At 38.6% G+C, this 15,716-nt stretch overlaps 1 protein-coding gene across 1 annotated transcript in view; it reads left to right on the forward strand.

Annotated features, from left to right (window-relative positions):
- LOC117721805 (disintegrin and metalloproteinase domain-containing protein 25-like) overlaps positions 1-15,716 on the forward strand; it is a 119,478-nt gene that overhangs the window by 30,643 nt on the left and 73,119 nt on the right. The window lies entirely within an intron of this gene.

The raw sequence follows: 15,716 nt of genomic DNA on the forward strand, positions 1-15,716 counted from the left end.
ATAAATCTATTGAAATTATTTAGTTTTGGAAGATCATATATACCAAGACATCAATCTATTTCCAGTTTTGTGGAGAGCAGATTTTTGAAATGTCTTTACCATTTTCTGAATTTCTTCACTGTGTGTTATAATGTGTCTTTTTTTTATATCTCTACTTGTATCTTTTCCCCCATCTTTTAGTTAATTTGTCTAAAGATTTGTGAATCCTACTGGCTTTGACAAAGAACCAAGCCTTCATTTCATTAGATTATTGTATTTTGGTGTTGTTGTTGCTGCTGTTGCTACTTGTTTGCTGCAATTTTGTTGGTTTTAGCCCTGAGATTTATTATCTTTTCCACATCTACTCTTTTTGAGTATTATTTCTTCTTGTTTTTCTAAAGATTTCAAGTGTGTTGCCAGTGTTTTATGTTGACACTTAGTGCTTTAAACTTGCTTCTTAGAACTCCTCTCGCTGTGTCCTATTTGTTTAGGTATGTGGTATTTTTATTTTTATTCAATTCTAAAATGTTTTTAAATTTTCTTATTGATTTCTATCTCGACCCAATTTTCATTTAGTAGGTAGTTTTTCAGCTTCTATGACTTGGTATACTCTCTGCTATTTCTATTGTCCTTAACATCCAGCTTTAACTCATAATGGTCAGATAAACTGCAAAGTGTCATTTCAATTTTTTATAACTGTTGAGACTTTGTATCCTAACATGGAGTCAATTTTGGAGAAAGATTCATGGACTGCTGAGAAAAAAATATTCTTTAATGTTTGGGTTGACTGTTTGTAGATGCTGTTAAGTTCTTTTAATTTAAGACAATAATTAAGTCTAGCATTTTGTCTGTTTGGTTTTTGTCTGGATGACTTGTCTCTTGGCAAGAATGAGGTATTGAAGTCACTCCTGTAACTGTGTGAGAGTTGATATGTGATTTTATCTGCAGTAGTGTTTTATCCAAATGGGTGCCCTTGTATTTGGTGCATAAATGTTTAGAGTTACTGTATTCTTCTTCGTAGATTTTTTTCCCTTAGATGAGTATGTATTGTTCTTCCTGATTTCTTTTGATTAGTTTGTTAGGTTTCGTTGGAAGTCTGGTTTAACAGATATTAAAATGGCCACACCTGGTTATTTCTTAGATGTTTGTTGAAACAACATTTTCCATCTTTCATCCCTAAAGTGATATGTCCTTGTTGGTGAGGTATGTTTCTTGGATGTAGCAGAAGATGGATTCTGTTTTCTAACCCAATCTGTTAGTTTATGTCTATTTATTTGGGTACTGAAATCATTAATATTGAGAGATACTCATGAACAATGTTTACTAATTTCTATTATTTTGGTGTGGTGGTATGGCCTTTTCCCAAAATTTTAAAGAAACAGTTCTGAAATTATTGCTTGTATCTTGTTAGGTATAGTTAGTCTTCTCTTTAGGGCAAAGTTTTCCTACTAATACTTTCTGTATAGATGCATGAATGAACAGAAATTGCTTAACATTTTAAAGTCATAAACCATTTTCTTTCTCCATTAATTGTGATTGAGAGTTTCTTAGATATGGCGGTCTGGGTTGGCATCTCTGGTCTCTTAGTAACGGTAGAACATCTGTCCAGGTCCTTCTGGCTTTCAAAGTCTCCATTGAGTAGTCAGGTGTTACTGTAACAGGTTTGTTTTTATATGTAACTTGTTCTTTTTCCTTTCCAGTTTTTAATATTCTTTCTACATTCTGTATTAGTGTTTTTATTATTATGTGTTATGGGAAGTTTTATTTCTGCCTCTTTCTATTTGGTATTCTGTATGCTTCCTGTACCATGATAGACACCTTATTTTTTAGAATGGAGACATTTTCTTCTATGATTTTATTAAAAATATTTTCTGTGCCTTTGACATATGTTTCCTCTCCTTCCTTTATACCTTTTATTCATAGATTTTGTCAGTTCATAGTGTCCCAGATTTCCTAGATGTTTTATGTCTGGGTTGTTTTTTAGATTTGACATTCTTTTTTGGCTAAGCTTTTCAATTTTTTCTATCATGTCTTCAGTATCTGAAATTCTCTCTACTGTGTTTCTTTTAAAAATTAATTGATTATTTTATTTATTTACATCTTAAATGTTGTCTCCCTTCCCAGACTTCCCTCCCAAAACACTTCATCCATTCCCCATCCCCTTTGCCTCTAAGAGGGTACTACCCACCCACCCACTCCTACCTCATCCTTTAGCATCTCCTTATGCTGGGGCAACAAGCCTCCACAGGACCAAGGGCCTCCTCTCCCACTGATGCTAGATAAGGCAATCCTCTGCTACAGATCCATATCCTCAGCAGAGGATATGGGAGCCTGAAATGGCCACCTCCTATAACCAGGCAGAACTTGTAGTGGAGGGAGGGGGACAGCAACTCACCCACAAATTCTTCCTTTGACCCAAATTTGCCCTGGCTACAAGGTATACAGGGATAAAGAAGGAACAAGATTGGGAAATGCCCAAACAATGACTTGCCCAATTTGATATTTATTCCATGGGAGAAAGCCAACCCCGGCCACTACAAATGATACTTTGCTTTGCTTGCAGATAGTATGGAACTGCCATTTTAGAGGCTTCATTCAGCAACCGATGGGAACAGATGCAGATAGGAATCTCTCTGCTCATAGGAATCTCATCTAGAGTCACTCCCATATTCTCTCAGGAGCCTCCCTTGTCCCAGGTCTCCTGTTTGTCCCAGAGATGCCTCTCCCACTGATTTTTCTTTTCTCTCCCAGCCCTCTTATCCCTACCTTCTTCCCTTCCCCATCTCCTCTTTCACCCAGTTCCCTCTCTCCATCCATTTCCAGTATCTATTTTATTTCCCCTTCTGAATAAGATTCAAGCATTCTCTCTTGGGCTAATCTTGTTACTTAGCTTCTTTGGGTCTATGAATTATACTATGGTTATCCTGTACTTTATGGCTAATATCCACTTATAAGTGAGTGCATACAATCCGTGTCTTTCTAGGTCTGGCTTACCTCACTCAGGATGGTCTTTTCTAGTTCATCCATTTGCCTGAATATTTCATGATACCGTTGTTTTTTAATAGCTTAGTGATACTCCATTGTGCAAATGTACCACATTTTCTTTATCTATTCTTCAGTTGAGACCTACAACTTGGTTGTTTGCAGTTTCTAGCTATTACAAATAAAGCTGCTATAAACATAGTTGAGCAAGTGTCCTTGTGGTATGGTGGAGCATCTCTTGGGTATAGGCCCAGGTATAGCTGGGTTTTGAGGTAGAACTATTCCTAACTTTTTGAGAAACCACCATTTTGATTTCAAAGTGGTTGGACAAGTTTGCACTCCCACTAGCAGTAAAGAAGTTTTCCCCTTGTTCCCCATCCTTACCAGTATGTGCTGTCCTTAAGTTTTTGATCTTAGCCATTCTGATAGGTGTAAGGTGGAATCTCAGAATTGTTTTGATTTACATTTCACCAATGACTAAAGATATTGAACATTTCTTTAACTGCTTCTTGGCCATTAAAGATTACTCTGTTGAGAATTCTCTGTTTAACTCTGTACTCCATTATTTTTTTTCTTTCTTTTTATTGGTTATTTTATTTATTTACATTTCAAATGTTATCCCACTTCCCAGTTTCCCCTCTACAACCCCCCCATCTCTTTCCCCTTGTCTTGCCTCTATGAGGGTGCTCCCCAACCACTCCTGCCTCAGCAGCCCAGAGTTCTCCCATGCTGGGCCATCAAGCCACCACAGGGCCAAGGGCCTCTTCTCCCATTGATGCTAGATAAGGCCATCCTCTGCTACATATGCAGCTGGAGCCATGGGTCCCACCATGTGTACTCTTGGGTTGGTGATTTAGTCCCTGGGAGCTTCAAGGGGTCTGGTTAGTTTATATTGTTGTTTTTCCTATAGCGTTACAATCCCCTTCAGCTTCTTCAGTCCTTCCCCCAACTCCTCCATTGGGATCCTCTTGCTCAGTCAAATGGTTGGCTATGTGCATCCTCATCTTTATTGGTCAGGCTCTGCCAGAGCCTCTCAGGAGATAGCTATACCAGGCTCCTGTCAGCAAGTGCTTCTTGGCATCAGCACTAGTGTCTGAATTTGGTGTCTGCAGATATGATGGATCCCTAGGTGGGGCAGTCTCTGAATGGCCTTTTCTTCAGTCTCTACTCTACTCTTTGCTTCTGCATTTCCTTTTGACAGGAGCAATTCTGGATTACAATTTTTGAGATGGGTGGGTGACCCCATTCTCCTTATACAAAGTTCAAGTCCAAGTGGATCAAGACCTCCACATAATACAAGATAGACTGAATCTAATAGTAAAAACAGTGGGAAAGAACCTTGAACACATTAGAACAGGGAAAATTTTTCTGAACAGAATACCAATGGCTCATGCTCTAAGATCAACAATTGACAAATGGGACCTCATACAATTGAAAAGCTTCTATAAGGCAAAAGACACTCTCAGTAGTACAAAACAACAATCCACAGATTGGGAAAAGATCTTTACCAACCCTACATCTGATAGAGGACCAATATCCAAAATGTACACCTCATTTTTAATTGGGTTATTTGGTTCATTGATGTTTAATTTTTTGACCTCTTTATATATTTTGGATATTAGCCTTCTGTCAGATGCAGGGTAAATGAAGATCTTTTCACATTCTGTAGGCTGCTGTTGTTGTATCCTTTTGATAGTGTTCTTTGCCTTGCAAAAGCTTTTCAGTTTCATGAGGTTTTGATTGTTGATCTGTGCCTGAGCTGTTGGTTTTCCGTTCAGGATATTGTCTCTTGTCCCAATGTGTTCAAGGCTATTCCGCACTTTTTCTTCTATTAGATTTGGTGTATATGGTTTTGTTCTGATGCCTTTGATCCATTTGGATTTGAGTTTTGTGCAGGGTGATAAATATGGATCTAATTGCATTCTTCTATATGCAGACATACATGTCAATCAGCAGAATTTATTGAAAGTGCTCTCCCTTTTCCATTGCATGGTTTTGGCTTCTTTGTCCCAAACCAAGCGACCGTAGGAGTCTGGGTTTATTTCTGAGTCTTCAATTCTATTCTTTTGATCTACTTGTCTGTTTTTTAGCCCAATAGAATGCAGTATTATTACTCTTGTTCTGTAGTACATCTTGAAATCAGAGATGGTGATATCTCCAAAATATTTTTTATTGTACAAGATAGTTTATCTATCTTGGGTTTTTTATTTTTTTATATGAGGTTGAGAGTTGCTCTCTTAAAGTTTGTAAAGAATTTTAATTTTGATAGGAATTGCATCAAATCTGTAGCCTGCTTTTGGTAAAATGGACATTTTCTACTATGTTAATCTTACTGATCCATAACCATAAGAGATCTTTTCATTTTCTGGTATTTTCTTCAATTTAATTTCTTCAGAAACCTGGAGTTCATGTCATACAGGTCTTTCACTTGCTTGGTTAGAGTTACACCAAGATATTTTATATTATTTGTGGCTATTGTGAAGGGTGCTATTTCCCTAATTTCTTTCTCGGTTCATTTATTTTTTGTATAAAGGAGGACTACTGGGATTTTGGGTTTGTTTTTTTTTTCTGTTTGTTTTGTTGGTGTTGTTTTGAGTTAATTTTGTATCCAGCCACTTCTCTGGTAGAATTTTTAGGGTCACTTATGTATATTATCGATCCACTTAGAAATTCAAGTACTGGCTGGGCGGTGGTGGCGCACGCCTTTAATCCCAGCACTTGGGAGGCAGAGGCAGGCAGATTTCTGAGTTCGAGGCCAGCCTGGTCTACAAAGTGAGTTCCAGGACAGCCAGGGCTATACAGAGAAACCCTGTCTCGAAAAAACAAAAAAAAAAAAAAAAAAAGAAAAAGAAATTCAAGTACTGTACTGAATAGGTAGTGAGAAAATAGCCTTGCCTTGTTCGTGACTATAGTAAAATCGCTTTAAACTTTTTTCCATTTAATTTGATGTTGGGTATTGGGTTGTTGTATATTGCCTTTATTGTGTTTAGGTATGCACGTTGTATCCGTAATCTCTCCAAGATTTTATCATGAAGGGGTGCCAGATTTTCTCAGAGGCTTTTCCACATAAAATGAGATGATCATTTTTTTTTCTTTCACTTTGTTTATATGGTAGATTATATTGGTAGATTTTCATGTTTTTTATTAGATATTTTATTTACACGTCAGATGCCATCCCCTTTCCCCATTCCCCACCTTAGAAAACCCCTATCCCATGCCCCCTTTTCCTTTTTGCATTTATACATTTTTAAAAAAATGTTAATCATAGGCTTTATAAGTTTGGTATTGCTCAATCAGAGGTGTAACCCACTACCCAACCTAGATATATCAACTATCTTTGACTGGTGGAGATACATGAATATCTGCCTCCCTGTCTCCCACCCCCCTTCTCTCTCTCATCACCTAGCTTCTCCTCTCCTTCTTCTCCTCCTTCTTACTCCTTCTCTTCCTCTCAGTACTCCTCCCACTTTAGCTCCTCCTACATATCACCCTTCCTGTTAAAATGAAACTTTTCTCTCAAAATACAATTAGAGCATAATTATGCCAATTTGTACCCGTGAGGTACAAGATAGTCCTCATACCCAGTCCATCATTTTGTTGACTAACCAGAACCTCTGTCATCTATCATAACTAAAACATTTAGTTCTAAACCTGGCTTTAGGATGAATGTCAGCTGATGACCATCCACTCAAATCTTTTCTCTCAAGGTAAATAGCCAGGATTGGCTATGAGGCTATAAGTTTTCAACCCCGTCAGAAATCCAGAATGACTGAGTTAACTATAATTGTGAGAAGCACAAAGCATAGCTTCTAAAACTTAGCCAATTTATAGAGACCACTGAACACCTGGACAGTCTGTATACTACAAAACGTTGGAGCATCAAATCTTCAGCCTTCTGGACCAGAATCATCTGACAGACCTTATTAATGCAGAATTATTAAGGACTGATTACTCTGTCTAGGCAGATATAATCAGTCGACTATTCTGCAAGTGTGTCCTTTTCTGGACAGTAATTTGTCTGTAGAAGGAAAGAAGCCCTTCTTGTCTAGTGGCTGTCTCACCACAACTGGAGTAACTCCAAAGATGCTCAATTTCTTCTTAGAATTCAATATATGAAGCTGTCAGGAGCAGACAGGTCTCTAATCAAAATGAACATTAATAGAGAAATGTTTGTCATGTCAATTCTGTGGATTTCTGATGTTTTGAAAAACCAACTATCCATGTAAGGTAATCTGGACTATTGCCTGTTAACTCCACTCAGCTATTTCTAAATAAAACATAGAAAACACCCTAACAATAAACTCCAACCCATGAATTTGCTGTAGTCCCTTAACTCACAGGCTGACCATCTCAAATCAGTTTAAAAAAGTTAAAGAAGGACTGGGTCTAAGCCTTGTATTCCTAAGTGTGTTATACTGTTACAATGCCTATGAGAGTAACAATATTCATCTTACTCTTATATCAATAAGAAGCTCGCACCAATGAAAACCTTGAAATTTGTAATCAAAGTAAATTGGTGCCGTTTAAGAATTTATATCTTCATCTTGATACTAATTATACAGATTTCTACTAATAGGTTATGGCTATGCAATAAACCCTAGCTAATCCTCTATGTTCCCACAAAACCACTTTTCCCTAGAAAGACAGCCCAACATTTACCACCTTAGTCCCCAAGCCCAGGGAATAGGGGCGCTGACTCTTCATTAGCTTCTTCAAGCTGAATATGGGCGTTGAGATATTAGAAGAGGAGTGGGGGGAAGAGCAAATTGATAAGCCTCTGATGCTGTGTCTTCGCTGCCTCCAGATGGAATTCCTGGACCTCAGAGGTTTGAGCAGGTCTGCCCAGCTTGCTTGTTGAGTAGATACACCAAGGCTGATCATTCTGCAATATACAATTCTCAAAACAAATTTTAGTATCAAGATAGTTTTTTTTTTTAAGAGGGCTGACATTTTATTAAGGATGTTGGTTCTAACTGCCTTTCTTTTTTTTCCCCTCTTTTAGTGAATATTATATTTACATTTCAAATTTTATCCCCTTACCGCATTCCCCCACCTCCCAGGAACCCCTTATCCCATCCCCCCTCCTACTGCTTTTATGAGGGTGTTTACCCACCTACCCCCCAATCCCCCTCTCCACCCTCAGATTACCCCCCACACACACACACTCAGTGCTCAGCCTTCAAGGTACCATTGACCTCATCTCCCACCTATGCCCAACAAGGCCACCCTCCCCTACATGTACAGCTGGAGTCATGTGGCTCTCCATATGTGCTCCTAGGCTGGTGGTTTAGACCCTGGGGAGCTCTGGCTGGTTGGTATTGTTGCTCTCCTCATGAGGCCACCAGCCCTTTATGCTCCTTCAGTTTACTCTCTAACTTCTCCATTGGGAACCTTTGATCAGATTAATGGTTAGCTGTGAGTATCTGCCTCTGGGTAAGTCAGACTCTGGGGCACCTCTAAGGAGACAGCCTTATCAGGCTGCTGTCAGCTTTCCCTTCCTGACATCCTTATCAGCGTCTCGTTTTGGTGACTGCACATGGAATGAATACCCAGGTGAAATGGTCTCCATATAACCTCTCCTTCAGATTCTGTCCCACACTTTGTCTCCATATTTGCTCCCTTGAGTATTTAGTTACTCCTTTTAAGAAAGACCTAGGCATCCTCACTTGTTCTTTCTTCTTCATGAGCTTCATGTTGTCTGGTAGTTGAATCTTTGTTGTTTCAAAACTTTGGGCTAATCTCCGCTTATCAGTGAGTAAATACCATGTGTGTTCTTTTGTGATTGGGTTACCTCACTCAGGATGATATTTTCTAGTTCCATCCATTTACCTAAGAATTTCTCAAATTAATTATTTTTAATAGCTGTGTAATATTCCATTGTGTAAATGTACCACATTTTTTGTATTCATTCCTCTGTTGAAGGGCATCTGGGATCTTTCCAGCTTCTGGCTATTATAAATAGGGCTGCTATGAACATAGTGGAGCATATGTCTTTGTTATATGTTGAGGTATTTTCTGGGTATATGCCCAGGTAGTGCTATGTCCAATTTTCTGAGGAACCACCAGACTGACTTCCAGGGTGGTTGTACCAGTTTGCAACGCCACCAACAATGAAGGAGTGTTCCTCTGTCTTCACATCCTGCCAGCATCTACTATCACCTGAATTTTTGATCTTAGCCATTCTGGCTGGTGTCAGGTGGTATCTCAGTGTTGTTTTGATTTGCATTTCCCTGATGACTAAGGATGTTGAACATTTCTTAAGGTGCTTCTTGGCCATTCGTGTTTCCTCAGTAGTGAATCCTTTGTTTAGCTCTGTACCCCATTTTTAATGGGGTTATTTTGTTGTTTGGCGTCTAATTTCTTGAGTTCTTTGTATATATTCGATATTAGCCCTCTATCGGATGTAGGATTGGTAATGATCTTTTCCCAATCTGTTGGTTGCCATTTTGTCTTGTTGACAGTGTCCTTTGCCTTACAGAAGCTTTGCAGTTTGCTGAGGTCCCATTTGTCAATTCTTGATCTTAGAGCATAAGCCATTCGTGTTCTGTTCAGGAACTTTTCCCCTGTCCCTAGGTATTCGAGGGTCTTCCCCAACTTCTCTTCTATTAGTTTCAGTGTATCTGGCTTTATGTGAAGGTCCTTTATCCACTTGGACTTGAGCTTTGTACAAGGGGATAAGAATGGATTAATTTGCATCCTTCTACATGTTGACCTCCAGTTGAGTCAGCACCACTTGTTGAAAATTCTGTTCTTTTTCCACTGGATGGTTGTAGCTCCCTTGTCAAAGATCAAGTGACCATAGGTGTGCCAGTTCATTTCTGGGTCTTCAATTCTATTCCATTGATCTTCCTGTCTGTCTCTGTACTAATACCATGCAGTTTTTATCACTACTGCTCTGTAGTACAGTTTCAGGTCAGGGATGGTGATTCCCCCAGAAGTTCTTTTATTGTTGAGAATAGTTCTCGCTATCCTAGGTTTTTTGTTATTCCAAATGAATTTGTAGATTGCTCTTTCTATCTCTATGAAGAATTGATTTGGAATTTTGATGGGTATTGCATTGAATCTGTAGATTGCTTTTGGCAGGATGGCCATTTTTACTAAGTTAATCCTGCCAATCCAGGAGCATGGGAGATCTTTCCATCTTCTGAGATCTTCTTAGATTTCTTTTTTCAGAGACTTGAAATTCTTGTCATACAGTTCTTTCACTTGCTTGGTTATATTCAATCCAAGATATTTTATTTGTGGCTATTGTGAAGGGTGTCATTTCCCTAATTTCTTTCTCAGCCTGTTTATCCTTTGAATAGAGGAAGGCTACTGATTTGTTTGAGTTGATTTTATATCCAGCCACATTGCTAAAGTTGTTTATCAGGTTTAGGAGTTCTCTGGTGGAAGTTTTAGGGTCACTTAAGTATACTATCATCTGCAAATAGTGAAATTTTGACTTCTTCCTTTCCTTTTTTTTTTGTTTGTTTTTTATTTTTTATTTTTTTATTAGATATTTTATTTACACTTCAGATGCCATCCCCTTTCCCCATTCCCCCCCCTTAGAAAACCCCTATCCCATGCCCCCTTTTCCTTTTTGCATTTATACATTTGTTTAAAATAATGTTAATCATAAGCGTTATAAGTTTGGAATTGTTCAATCAGAGGTGTAACCCACTGACCAACCTAGATATAACAACTATCTTTGACTGGTGGAGATACATGAATATCTGCCTCCCTGTCTCCCCCCTCTTTCTCTCTTTCATCACCTAGCTTCTCCTCTCCTTCTTCTTCTCCTCTTCTTACTCCTTTTCTTCCTCTCAGTACTCCTCCCACCTTAGCTCCTCCTACACATCACCCTTCCTGTTAAAATGAAAATTTTCTCTCAAAATACAATTAGAGCATAATTATGCCAATTTGTACCCGTGAGCTTCCTTTCCTATCTGTATCCCTTTGACTTCCTTTTGTTGTCTAATTGCTCTAGCTAGGACTTCCAGTACTATATTGAATAGGTAAGGTGAGAGTGGGCAGCCGTGTCTAGTCCCTGATCTTAGTGGGATTGCTTCAAGTTTCTCTCCATTTAGCTTGATGTTGGCTACTGGCTTGCTGTATATTGCTTTTACTATGTTTAGGTATGGGCCTTGAATTCCTGATCTTCCCAAGACTTTTGTCATGAAGGGATGTTGAATTTTGTCAAATGCCTTCTCAGCGTCTAGTGAGATGACCATGTGTTTTTTTTCTTTAAGTTTATTTATGTAGTGGATTACATTGATGGATTTCCGAATATTGAACCACCCCTGCATTCCTGGGATAAAGCCTACTTGATCTTGATGGATAATTGTTTTGATGTGTTGTTGGATTCAGTTTGCGAGAATTTTATTGGGTATTTTTGCATCAATATTCATAAGAGAGATTGGCCTGTAGTTCTCTTTCTTTGTTGGGTCTTTCTGTGGTTTAGGTATGAGTGTAATGGTAGCTTCATAGAATGAATTGGGTAGTGTTCCTTCTGTTTCTATTCGATGGAATAGCTTGAAGAGGATTGGTATTAGGTCTTCCTTGAAAGTCTGAAAGAATTCTGCGCTGAAACTATCTGGCCCCAGACATTTTTTGGTGGGAAGATTTTTAATGACTGTTTCTATTTCTTTAGGAGTTATGTGACTGTTTAGATGGCTTATCTGCTCCTCCTTTAACTTTGGTACCTGGTATCTATCTAGAAAATTGTCCATTTCATCCAGATTTTCCAATTTTGTTGAGTAGTAGGGTCTGATGATTTTTTAAATTTTAAATTTTTAAATTTGCTCTGTTTCTGTTGTTAACGTCTCCCTTTTCAGTCCTGATTTTATTAATTTGAATACTGTCTCTGCGCCCTTTGGTTAGTCTGGCTAAGGGTTTGTCTATCTTGTTGATTTTCTCAAAGAACCAGCCCCTGGTTTTGTTGATATTTTGTATAGTTCTTTTTGTTTCAGCTTGGTTGATTTCAGCCCTGAGTTTGATTATTTCCTGCCGTCTACTCCTCTTGGGTATACTAGCTTCTTTTTGTTCTAACGCTTTCAGGTTTGCTGTCAAGTTGTTAATGTATGCTCTTTCCAGTTTCTTTTTGTGAGCACTTAGAGCTATGATTTTTCCTCTTAGTACTGCTTTCAGTGAGTCCCACAAGTATTGATATGATGTGTCCTCATTTTCATTTAAATCTAAAAAGTCTCTAATTTCTTTATTTCTTCCTTGACCAAGTTATCATTGAGTAGAGCATTGTTCAGTTTCCAAGTGTATGTGGGCTTTCTGTTGTTTTTGTCCATGTCAAAGACGAGTCTTAGTCCATGGTGGTCTGATAAGGTACTAGGGATTATTTCAATCTTTTTGTATCTGTTGAGGCCTGTTTTGTGACCAATTATATGGTCTATTTTGGAGAAGGTGCCATGAGGTGCTGAGAAGAAGGTATATTCTTTTGTTTTAGGATGAAATGTTCTGTAGATGTCAGTTAAGTCCAATTGGTTCATAACTTCTGTTAGTTTCATTGTGTCTGTTTAGTTTCTGTTTCCATGATCTGTCCATAGCTGAGAGTGGTGGGGTGTTGAAATCTCCCACTATTATTGTGTAGGGTGCTATGTATGCTTTAAGCTTTAGTAAAGTTTCTTTTATGTATGTGGGTGCCCTTGCATTTGGGGCATAGATGTTCAGAATTGCGCGTTCCTCTTGGTACATTTTTCCTTTGATGAATATGAAGTGTCCTTCTTTATCTTTTTTGATTACTTCTGGTTGAAAAATGATTTTATTTGATATTAGAATTGCTACTCCAGCTTGTTTCTTGGGACCATTTGCTTGGAAGATTGTTTTCCAACCATTTACTCTGAGGTAGTGTCTGTCTTTTTCACAAAGGTGCATTTCCTGAATGCAGCAAAATGTTGGGTCCTGCTTACGTATCCAGTCTAATAGTCTATGTCTTTTTATTGGAGAATTGAGTCCATTGATATTAAGAGATATTAAGGAGAAATGAATGTTGTTTCCTGTTATTTTTGTTATTGGCAGTGGAGATATGTTTGTGTAGCTACCTTCTTTTACGGTTTTTGGAAGCTTACTTTCTTGCTTTTTCTAGGTTGTAGTTTCCCTCCTTGTGTTGGAGTTTTCCATCTATTATCCTTTGAAGTGCTGGATTTGTGTTGAGCTACTGTGTAAATTTGGATTTGTCATGAAATATTTTGGTTTCTCCATCAATAATGATTGACAGTTTTGCTGGGTATAGTAGTCTGGGATGGCATTTGTGTTCTCTTAGGGTCTGTATGATATCGATCCAGGATCTTCTGGCTTTTATGGTCTCTGGTGAGAAGTCTGGTGTAATTCTTATAGGTCTGCCTTTATATGTTACTTTGCCTTTTTCACTTACTGCTTTTAGTATTTTTTCTTTGTTATGTACATTTGATGTTTTGACTATTATGTGGCAGGAAGTATTTCTTTTCTGGTCTAAACTATTTGGAGTTCTGTAGGCTTCTTGTATATTTATGGACATCTCTTTCTTTAGGTTAGGGAAGTTTTCCTCTATAATTTTGTTGAGGATATTTACTGGTCCTTTAAGTTGGGAGTCTTCCCCCTCATCTATACCTATTATCCTTAGGTTTGGCTTTCTTATTGTGTCTTGGATTTCTTGTATATTTTGGGTTAGTAGCTTTTTGTATTTTGCATTTTCTTTGACAGTTGTGTCAATGTTTTCCATGGTATCTTCTGCACATGAGATTCTCTCTTTCATCTCCTGTATTCTGTTGGTGATACTTGTGTCTATGACTCCTGATCTTTTTTTTAGGTTTTCTATCTCCAGGGTATTGTCCCTTTGTGATTTCTTTATTGTTTCTACTTCCATTTTTAGATCCTGCATGGTTTTGTTTAATTCCTTCTCCCGTTTGGTTGCATTTTCTTGTAATTCCTTAAGGGATTTTTATGTTTCCTCTTTAAGGGTTTCTATCTGTCTACCATTGTTCTCCTTAAGTTCTTTGAGAGTGTTATTTATGTCTTTCTTAAAGTCCTCTATCATCATCATGAGAAGTGATTTTAATTCTGAATCCTGCTTTTCTGGTGTGAATGGGTGTTCAGCGCTTGCTCTGATGGGGGAACTGGGTTCTGATGATGTCATGTAACTTTGGTTTCTGTTGCTTAGGTTCCTGCGCTTGCCTTTTGCCATCTGGTTAACTCTAGTGCTGCCTGTACTTGCTGTCTCTGACTGAAGCCTGCCTTTCCAGTTATCTAGCTTGTGTCTGATCTCCTAGGGGTCTAGATATCTCTGTGATCTTTTCCAGCCGTACTGATTACAGTGGTACCTCTAGGATGCCTCAGGATTTGGTGCCTCCAAGGTAGCAGTCCAGCTAGGTGTCTGCTGTTCTGGGTGCAGTGTCTCCTCTAGGATATCTCCGGATATGTTGTCAGACGCTCTGAGTTCAGTTGTTCCTCTGTGGCTCTGGGTTGAGTGGACCTTCCAGTATGTCTCAGGCGGAATCCAGGGTCCACACACCAGCAGACCGGGCAGAGGTCTGGTCCAGGACTCAGATCCGGGAGAGGGGTGGAAGGGGAGTGCTACTTCGCAGGGGCAGGGAGGGGGGGTATCTGCTGAAATCTCAGTGCTCATAGCACGCAGCTATGGGCTTAGGGCAGTATGTGGGTCTTCCTACCTAGTGCTGGCTGTGGGATCCGTGGAACCTCCAGAACGTCTCAGGCGGAATCCGGGGTCCACACAACAGTAGACTGGACAGAGTTCTGGTCCAGGCCGCAGATCCGGGAGAGAGGGGCAGAAGGGGATTTTCATGTTTTGAACATCCCTGGGACGAAGCCTACTTGATGATCATGGTGGATGTTCTTGGACTTGGTTTGCAAATATTTTATTGAGTACTTTTCCATCATTCATAAGTATTCATTTTACAGTATTCATAAGAGAAACTGGTCTGAAATTTTCTTCCTTTGTTCAGTCTTTGTGTGGTTTAGGAATCAGGTTGACTGTGGTGTCATAGAATGAGTTTGGCAATGTTCCTTCTGTTTCTATTTTGTTGAATAGCTTGAGGAGCATTAGTATTAGCTTTTCTTTGAAACTCTGGTAGAATTCTACACTAAATCCATGTGGCCTTGGGCTTTGTGTGGTGGGGGGCAATTTTAATGACTACTTCTATTTCTTTAGAGGTTTTGGATTATTTAAATTTTTTTTACCTGATCTTGATTTAACTGTGGTAAGTGGGATCTACCAAGAAAGTTATCCATTTCATTTAAATTTTACAATTTTGTGGAATACAGGCTTTTGAAGTAAGACCTGATGACTTTTTTGGATGTCTTTGGTATCTGTCTTTATGACTCCTTTTCATTTAGGATTTTGTTAATTTGGATACTGTCTCTCTGACTTTTAGTTAGTTTGGCTAAGTTTTTTTATGTTGTTGATTTTTTTTTTGTTTCACTGATTCTTTGTCCTGTTTTTTTTTTTTTTGTTGTTGTTGTTGTTTCTACTTTATTGATTTTAGTTTTGAGTTTGTTTATTTCCTGTCATTTACTCCTTTTGAGTGTTTGCTTCTTTTTGTTGTTTGTTCTTTTAGGTGTGCTCAGTCCAATAGTTGGCTGCAAGCATCCACCTTTGTATTTTTCAGGCTCTGACAGAGCCTCCGAGGAGACAGATATATCAGGCTCCTGTCAGCATGCACTTCCTGCTACCCACAATAGTGTCTGGGTTTGGTGTCTGTATATGGGATGGATCCTCAGATGGGACAGTCTCTGAATAGCCTTTTCTTCAGTCTCTGCTCCACACTTTG

Source organism: Arvicanthis niloticus, chromosome 16 (genome assembly GCF_011762505.2).
Source record: "Arvicanthis niloticus isolate mArvNil1 chromosome 16, mArvNil1.pat.X, whole genome shotgun sequence".
Classification (NCBI taxonomy): domain Eukaryota; kingdom Metazoa; phylum Chordata; class Mammalia; order Rodentia; family Muridae; genus Arvicanthis; species Arvicanthis niloticus.